We start from the raw sequence: 9,284 nt of genomic DNA, 5'->3' as shown, positions 1-9,284 counted from the left end.
AGTGTTTGTCCTAAGGATGACTTTGCCAGCAAGGAATGCTTTTAAAACGTGGATTTACCGATCAAAATGCATGCAGTGATTATGCAGTTAAAAATGGAAAACTGCGCATGCAAATGTTGTACAGTAGAAAGTTGCAAGCTTTACCGCTCCCCCCCACCCCCCACAAACTCACAGACCCTCACGTCAAACCACCAAGATAATATGCGCAAAATGTAACGAGCCGTCGTTGAGCGTAAAAGGCAAGATGTTGTTCGTGGACATGTACTCACTTTGACACGATGCACCGGAGGCTTCCCGTTATCCCAGCGCGGCACCTCGCGCTCCCGTCGCCGGCAGAAGCGTGCTGAGAGGTACGCCGCAGCGCCGAGTTGGGAGGAGAAAAGCACAGCGCACACCGACTCCCTTCCCAGCCCGCCACCTTCCTTCCTTCCTTCCTTTCCTCGCTCGCTGGCTGCGCACAAAGAGCAGGTTGCTCCTCCTGACACCAACAACACGTCCATGCGTTCTGGAGGAGGAGCTAGAAGGAGGGAGGAGGAGGAGGAGGCAATGAGAGAGGCTCACACGCCCTTGAGCATCCTCACACACATCGAGAGAATCTTATTTTGTTCATGCAAGCAAAAGTCATTGTGAAGAAACGATATACGGTCGACGTATGACAACATTTTGGTCTGGGGTTTTTCCGGGTGAATTGAATGATCAGAACATTTTGAATTTCTAATGGGAATGATGGGATTCGTGGGGGGGGGGGGAGACAAAGAAAAATACTCTTTAATATCAGATGAAGGAGGCAGACAATGTCGTCACGGCCAACATAGCAATGCAGTCGATCCCAAATCCCAGAGCATTTCTCAGGCGGCCGAGACCAAAGTAGAGAGTGCCTGTTTGCTTTGGAACACGTCGAGATTCCATCTTATTTCAACGCCACTTTGAGCCTCGGAGCGAGCGCTCGCTTCCGCAAAAGATGAGCTCCCCCAATGCGTGTTACTGTCGTTCGCCGACATTTGCGTTCAGTCTTCCGCTCAACAGATGGGCGAGCGACGCCACGCGACAGACCGGCCGGGCACACGGCACGATGGCCTGTGCTGGCTTGCGCGTGCAGTACACGCGCCCGCGCATCCGCTCTGAATGCTTTCGGTCCGTTAGGCAGATTGTGACAAGCATTTTAAGGCAAGGACCGAATGATGAAATGACACTGGGAGCGCCACTTATGACCATTAATGTCTGTCGGGCGTTTTTGTCACCTTTGAAAATACACGTTGTGGACGCGCCGCATTGCAAGCAAAAAGCAATCCAGTTTGTGACCGTTTGTTTCCCCAAGGTTCCTTTGAAAGTTAGGAAAGAAAAAACACACATTCTATCACTGGCTTCACCTCAGTTACATCACAAAACATTCGCTCTGTTTCCAAAAAAAAAAAAAAAAATCGTGTGTGGCGCGTCGCTCTAACGAAACTCCACATCATTCATCTTTTGGATGAATCCCAAAGCGCTTTGAGGAAGTTGAGCAAAGTGCCAGTCAAAGCCACATTTGTATGGAAAACCGATGCTGAAGGGCCCAAACCCCCCTTACCCCCCCATGAATCAAGCGGTGGATTCACGGGCTGCCAGTCGCCACTGGTTTGTGATGGCGTGCCTTTGTCCAAAGGTCACACAATTGTCATGTCAGCTTGTAATGACTACATTGAGAAACAAAGGAGGCATGCCGTGAGATCACCTGACCTGGTTGATCAATATGAACCCCCAGCAAACGCTGATTGATGTCCGAGCAGCAATGCATGGAAGATGGATTTTGCTCCTTTCAGGCCCTTGCTAGAATTCTCAGCTTTCCAGATGGTACCGTACGTTCCTCGTAGCCTTCTCCCGAACCACGGCGGCCAGAATGTCGTCGGTTGCGTGAATATTTCCCAACCATCGGGGTGGTGTGATTGTGAGCCAGGACGTTGCGTAACCCATCGGGGCCGCAGCTGGATGAAGGTCGTGCATATACGTCGGGGTCCGCGGGAGCCCGTGTTATGCCATCGTCAAGATCTTAGGCTGAACTTTAGCCTCCAACGTGCTCGCGGTCTTCGGTGCTCAGTAGAAGCTCGCTCGCAGATGGGGAACCGTCGTTCCTCTGCTCCAAACGGATATCAAGAGTGCATTCGTGAATGTGAGATTGTGAAACAATTGCGAAGCTGCAACAAATAGTGACGTTGCGCACGCTTTCCAACAAAACGGAACAAACGGAACCGCGGGCGCCCTCGGCGCGAGCCGACAACGCGTCCGTGTCAAACTTGTGTCGGATGAAAGACAAATGGCAGCTTATTTCTTCGAAGGGAGCGAACGTTGCAGCAGACGCGCACGCTCGCAAACACCTGAGGATCAAAACAAGTGTGGCGATTTGCGGGATGCCAGAGCCATCCGCTATCCGCCACAGGCTTTTATTCTCCTCTCCCCCCCATTTCCCTTTCAGCCTCTCCACTTGTTAGCTGGAGTGTTGCCGGCGTGCTCAACAAGCTCTTTTGCCACATTTCCAAGAACTTCAAAGCGTGTTGGATGCGTACTCACCCCACCCCCCCCCCGCGCTGGGAGCCCCGCATTTCTCACGCTCGGTCCCGAGGCGTCGAAGGCGCCACGCGTAGCCGCTCCGTTGACGTTGGACAGAAGGCCCGGTTTTACGAGCCCGCTTTGACGTCCAAACCCATCCCCGGGTCCAATAATAAAGCGCCAAAGTCAGTCTGACGAGGACGCAAAGGTCGACGTATTAATTAAAGTCCGTCCCTGCTTTCCGTTTGACATTTCCCACAGCGCTCGCGCCCTTTTGTCCCGTGTTTGTGTCTGTCCTTTCCAAAACGCGGAGGACTTTTCTCTCACCTCGAAGGGAGTCCGCGGCGGAATGGCAAATGTTCTCATGGAACGCGATGAGAACGCCAAGGGTTTGGCGGCGTCGAGAGCCGCTGGGATTTTCTGCAGCCGACGCGGGCTGAAATGACGAGGGTGCTCAAGGGGGCTTTCGACGCATGAATGAGTAATGGGCTCGTTAAAACAAGAAGAGAGAAAGGTGAGGCAGAATCTTGGATCATTTCAATTTTCCTCACTGTGACTAAGTGCCACAGCTTCATCCCTTTTGTGTTCATTTGCTTTTTGTTTTTGTTTTTTAATCATCGAAAACAACACCCCCAGACGCAGTGAAATTGTTTTGGGACTCGCGAGCTCGACATCAGGTGCTCAAGGTGAAGGATGCTGCTATTATTGCTGGCTGTGAAAGCAGGGTGCCTCGCTCTTTATTTATTTTAGCAAAAGGTGTGCCCCCCCACCCCCCCCATCACGATCACATAACCGCTTGAAACGCGGTCCTGCTACGTTCACAAGCTAGTACAATTCTCACAATGTGACCAGCTGACCTCGAGCAAATATCGTTCATACACGTCAATGTCTGACTTTGGTCTTCGGGGTCATGTTCCACCTAAAAAAATAAAAAAAGAGAGAGACGAAAAAGAATTGGCGAAATTGGAGTTCCGACATTCAAACCCCCGACTCGAAACTGTGAGGCAGACTCGCTGACTACTTGACACGGCGCTGCCGAGATCACGCTTGCAGTTAGCTTTCGTATCGTCGCTCCCCATCAGGGTGCCTGCCGGGCGACATCTGACAACGTTGGCCATTTTAGCTCACGATAGACCGTGACATCGTTTTCACTTCTTCTCCACAAAGAACGATTCAACGCACTGTGAGCGCTGAGCCATTCTCACTTGATTTTGAAGTGACGTTCGACACACCTTTGTCCAGCGAGAAATGCGTCACGTAGTGCTGCCAAATGCAAACACAATGAAAGTCGCCTACCTGTTTTTGCACAAATGCCAATACAGGCGTAAAACAAATCAAATAAAGAAGGATGAGCTTTACTGTCAGATAACCCCCCCCCCCGCCCCCAAATTGGGGGTCAGCCCCTTTCTGACCCAATTTGGTTCCAGATACACACACACACACACACACACTGTGATTCTGAGAGCACTTTCTTGTATTCTGTCACCTCCTTTGGTCAAAGCAGCCAACGGAGATCCGCAAGAGCTGGCAAACAAACCCGCGCTAATGAAAACATTCTCCGTAGACTGGCGAACGTCGCAACAAGGATTTCAAGCGGGAGCCAAGAGCTGCCTCCTCTCTCGCTTGACGTTTTTCTTTCATAAGTGACCTTGAAGGGAAAAAAAGGCGGCGGCGGCGGGCGGGCGGCGGGCAGGCGGGCGGGGGCCCCTTTGTGTACACACTGCAGCGCTTCAGTCATTACAGCCGAGTTTGCAGGTTGGATTCAAGACGTTTCCTCCTCCGCATACGCTCCCTGACCATGCAGTCATTGGATTATTCCCACATTGTTTAGCCCTTAATTTCCTCATATCTGCAATTGGAAGCCGGGGGGGAAATTCCCACAGCGGCGGCTCATCCCCGCTTAGAGATGTGTGAAAGAGGAAACAACATTGATCCATCATATATTATCGGCTAAACCAAAGCGTCTTTGCTTTTACGTTGACTCCCCCCCGCCCCCCCAACCAAACTGTGAGCCGAACTCATTAGCGAGCTGTAAAGAAAATTCCCTCTTCGATGCGGAAGATCAGCACAAAGTGAGACATGCAAATCCATTTCAGGCATTCCACTCGTTTTCTAAAGATATCGACAGTGTGTGTTTTCCTCATTCTGTAAAAAATGGAATTACATGATTATTTTTCGTGGCAGAGCTTGAAAAGTAAAAGACATTTGATCTGGACACGCCGCTTGACTTCCGTTCCTCCGATGAATAGTTGCCGTGTACTTCTTCATCTCCCTCTTCAATAATCGACGGCTGCGGGTCGGAAAACCGCTTTGCTATCAGGGACCATCTCATGTTTGACAATGTCCACCCCGGGCCGCACATAATTCCTGACATCCGACTTTTTCCGTGCCGTGAAGATATGGCACCACGGCGCCGTTCTGGCCGAAATTTCTATTTACTTGTTTGATGTTCATGATCGCAAATGTTGTGTTTGTTTTTTCATCCAAAAGCTTATTGTGACCAGGGCTCCGTTCGCACGGCCGGCAAGTAGGTTCGTGATAGAGCCACTTTGCTTGAGCCAAGCTGCGCACAGGGTGGTCCAGTCGTGACCGTACGCTGCCCTTTTTCCATTTCTTTTCAGATCTCCTTCAGACAGAAGAAGAAGAGGGAAAAAAAGCATTTGACAGCCGAATCTCGGTGGTTTTTGTCAGCGCGTCATTGCCTGGCCCGCGGCTCCCCGATTGACACCGGAGCGGTGTTGCCAAATTGCCACCTGTCAAGACGTTTTGCCGTCCCCGACTGCTCGTTGGGTGCCAGCTGGAGAAGAAGCCCTCATGTTCGTCCCGTTGCTTGGACGCGCGGCCAGAAAATGACGCTTTCCAGGGTAAGTTTCTCGGAACGGGGATCTGTTCTTTACCCCCGGCCGGGTTGTCGAGTATCCGCCGAAATAATCCCTGAAACCGGCCCTGGCGTGACCGTATTTGTGCGCGTCTTTCATGAGTTGGGGTCCTCGGAAAGCATTTTGACACCGCTCGTTCATTTGACATTTCGACACCGCAGCAAATGGATCTCACTGTAGGCGCGCTCATCGGGAATTAGTCAGCTTTCGTCCTATGCGCCCCACGTTCTTTTTTTTCTATTTGTAGCAAGACTACGACACGTGAGGCTTTCTTGCTCTTTAACGGCGTCGTGACGTGCCGGCCTTTGCGTGCGCGTCACGTCATTGTCATTTGTGATCCGAATCCACGTCATGTCAGCGGGCGGCCCTTTTCGAGAAGCTGGCTGGCAAGTTCGGAGCTGCCCATTTGCGTCGGTGGAATGACGGTAAAACCCCCTGACCCCCCCAGGCGAGGTTAAGCAGGCTGTCAAGGGTCGAGCGGGGCTACGTTTTCTTGGCGCAATTTGCCCTCCGCTTGTGTTTTTGCACGCGTACTCCCACGAAGAAGACGGTGACGACGCGCCCTTGTTCAAAGCGTTTCCAGATGTCACGGAGCCTCATGTTTATTAATTACAGACTCTATGTCCTGGAGCCGGCGGGGGGATACAATTTGGCATCGCCACAGGAATTCATCGCTGCGGTGTGCCTCCGGCCCGTTTCTCGATTCGACGGGTGGCTTTCATTTTTATCGGCGGAAAGGGGGGGGCGTTGATCCCAGATCCAATTTACAGACAAGATGGAAAGCCAACACACACTCGGGGAGAGGAAAATAGTTGCGACGGTTAAGTCAAAAGATGTTGGCGGATGATATGCAATATAGAGCGTAAAAGTTGCCATGGCGCGACCGTACGTCAATGATGCAGTGGATGCTCGTTCTCATCCTCGACACATTCCGAAACGATTTGATTCAAGATCATCATTCGTTCTATTAGAGGAGCTGTTGTCATCTCAAGAAAAAAGTGATCTGGAAAGGAGTACATTCTTTTGGACTTGAAAAGTCTGACGGGCTACATTTGATCTCCCTTTCCTTCAAATTGTTGAAAAGAAATCCCAATATGAGGATCATTTCTGTTTTTGTGTTTTTCCAGGAACAGAATAGTGAGCGCAATTGTCATGTGATCAAGCAGCAGAATATTTTGGGGGAATTTATATGACTAGAACCACAAAACGCCACTTTTGATACTGTGAGAATAATTCAGAATGTGTCCGAAAGGGAAAAATGTCAACATTTGTTTATTTTTAGGGGAAAAAAATTCAAACACTAATATTGTTGCAATATTAGTTTGAAATGACTCGTTCGAACACCCCCAACCTGATTTGACTGGACTCTGCGGCTCCTGAGACGACATCCAGTTCAATAAAACCCTCACAAAATGTTTCCTATCAGCATTGGTCCTGGTGATCATCCCATCCGATCGCTGTGCCAATCATTTCTTTATTTTTGTGCTACAATCGAATCAAAAGACTTTGCAGCGATGAGGATGTTTACATTGACTTTATTTTTTGTATTATTTTGGGATGCCCGCGGAAGCTTTACCCCAACAGGTTGGAAGCGCATGAAAAGTGTTGAGCGCGCGCACGATTCGGTCCCGGGCCGCGGCCATCCGAGCCAGCGCGCCGCGGGTCGTCTTTGCCGCCGGATCTACCGGCAGCCTGCCTACCGAGTCCCGTTTGCGTTGACTGACGCGGCCCCTGCGATCCACCGTGCCGGAAAAATTCCAATTTCCCCGTTCACGGATATCTCATAATCCGCGCTGCTTTGTCGGGGGGGGGCGGGCAGATGAACAGCAAGGCGACCCAAAATAATAACAAACATCATGCGTCCTTCTCCACAAAATCAATCAATCCGCATTTCCACTACAGCACACTCAAAGGTGCGCTTATCCTTAATCTCCTTCGATAGCCCTTATTTTTTTCCCCTCGATCGAGGAGAGGTGCAAAATGTTTTGCCGACATCATGCACTCGCCAGAGAAAGGGCGACGACTCATACATCAAGATGAAGGCGGGCTTTTTGAAGACAAAACCAACTACTTGAGTACGAGAGCGCGCACCGGCTCACTCGGCGTCGATTGTCCACGAAATAGATGACGTATAAGCAGAAAAAGAAGAGCGGCGCCTCAGGATCCAAATGACCCGGCTCCCAAGAAACTTGTTACTGCCGGTTGACGTTTACTGTCGAACTAAACCGTTAAAAATGACAATTCATCAAGACCGCGCAGCTTTGCCTTCGGATTGTAAATGTAGCTGAATGCTAAGGAGCAATGCAAAAAACTGCATTGACGACTTAACAAATAGCATCCGCGTGGCGGTGTTTTGGCCCTTCTGGACACAAACGATGGAGGACCGGGAGTGGCGGGATTGACTACAAATAAGCATTGAATGTGGCCGTCACGTCCGATTGAATTCTTTCCCTATTTGTCGCATGATTTCATGATGTGATGATTCCACGCCGTATTTCTGTTTGAATTCCTTCCTGTCAAACACCAGCCAGGCACCGACTTCGAATGACGCAGGGCAACGGCTCATTTTTCATTTTGCTCATTTTCTTGATTTCCCTCAATGTATTTTCAACCTTTTCTTGATTCCAATGAGAAAGTCATTTCGGCCGGTGACGCCGGCCGATTATTGGAATCGGAATCCTAAAAAATGGCACCGAGTAATTCCAAGCATTCAGCGCCAGCCCGCGCCGTTTCCTTTTGGATCGCGCACCGTTTGGCGCTTCATATACTGCGTGCGTGTTGAACCCAGCTGCGCGCTGTTGATAAGCCACCTGCCAGGTCCAGGGGAAAAAAAAAAAGATGTGAGCCGAATAGGACAAGCTGGAAGTGAAACACTCAAACGTGTCGCAGAGGGGGAAATTTCAGACGCGGGTTAGCGATATCGAGCGACCTCGGCCGTTCTCGTTTGATCCATTGGCGATAAAGATGGAGGAATCGCCGCGGCTTTTATTTCCGGTGACAATAAATGAGCAGATAAAGCACCCGCCCGGAGTATGAAGAAAATATCCATTTGTGGAGCCGGACGTGGCGGCGGACTTTGCCCTTTGCTGTCTGAAGTGATGGAGTCGTCTATGCGCGTGAGCCCATTCCGGCGCGGCCGGCGACCGGATCGTGAATCATCTCCCGCTGGGGACTTGGCTGCTGCTGCGGCGGCGGCGGAAGCTTGAAAAACTCAGCCTGAATGGCCAAAAAGACAAAAAATGCATTTCGTGAGAAGACTTGTCTCGAGAAGAGGCGCTCACTCTCATCGTGGCTTGTGGGTGTGATGGGAGAGGGGAGGGGGTGAAAAGACAAGGCCGTTTACCTCTGGAGATGAAAATATTCAATGAAACACTTGACAGTCTGAAGGGTTTTCCTCGGCGGGCTCGCATTTTGCAAAACGGATGCATGCGCATTGCCTTCGGCTTGTGCCCAACTTTTGGGGGGAAAACGACGACAGCTGTTTTGTTCCAAGGTTGCGCTAGGATGAATCATCCGTTCAAGGCGGGATAAACAAATGCACGCCGGCATAACTTGCGGAAAGCGCAGTCGCTCTTTTAAAGCGCAGGTTGACATGAAAAAAATGAAGGCAAGAAAGAGCGGCGACGTATGCTCATGCGTTCCCGTGACTCTCTCGGTGATGAGCGTATTCATGAGGGTCCGGGCCTCTTTGCGCGCGGTCATTGCTCACGTCCCAAATGAACTTGATGATATGTGGCGGCCGTCGCCGCAAAATTGGCGTCGGAGCCAAAGTCGAAAAGCTTATTTCAGTCGCTCGATCGCATTTTCCGAGCAGCTCTGACCTTGGGAGGCGCGTGGCGTACGCTCCCGTCATCTCCGCGGCCCGGGGGGTCGGCATCTACC

At 50.8% G+C, this 9,284-nt stretch overlaps 1 long non-coding RNA gene across 1 annotated transcript in view; it reads right to left on the bottom strand.

The window, feature by feature from the left end:
• Positions 1-703: 703 nt before the first annotated feature.
• LOC109508268 (uncharacterized) overlaps positions 704-9,284 on the bottom strand; it is a 13,086-nt gene continuing 4,505 nt past the window's right edge. The window contains exons 2-3 of the long non-coding RNA XR_002166634.1: positions 1,446-1,449; positions 704-714 (exon numbers count right to left, since the gene is read on the bottom strand). This is a non-coding gene — a long non-coding RNA (uncharacterized LOC109508268). The remainder of the gene's footprint in view (positions 715-1,445; positions 1,450-9,284) is intronic.

The sequence above is a fragment of the Hippocampus comes genome, unplaced genomic scaffold (genome assembly GCF_001891065.2).
Source record: "Hippocampus comes isolate QL1 unplaced genomic scaffold, H_comes_QL1_v1.1 scaffold429, whole genome shotgun sequence".
Taxonomy (NCBI): Eukaryota; Metazoa; Chordata; class Actinopteri; order Syngnathiformes; family Syngnathidae; genus Hippocampus; species Hippocampus comes.
The sequence above is the reverse complement of the archived record's forward strand: the minus strand, read 5'-3'. Positions and strand labels throughout refer to the sequence as shown.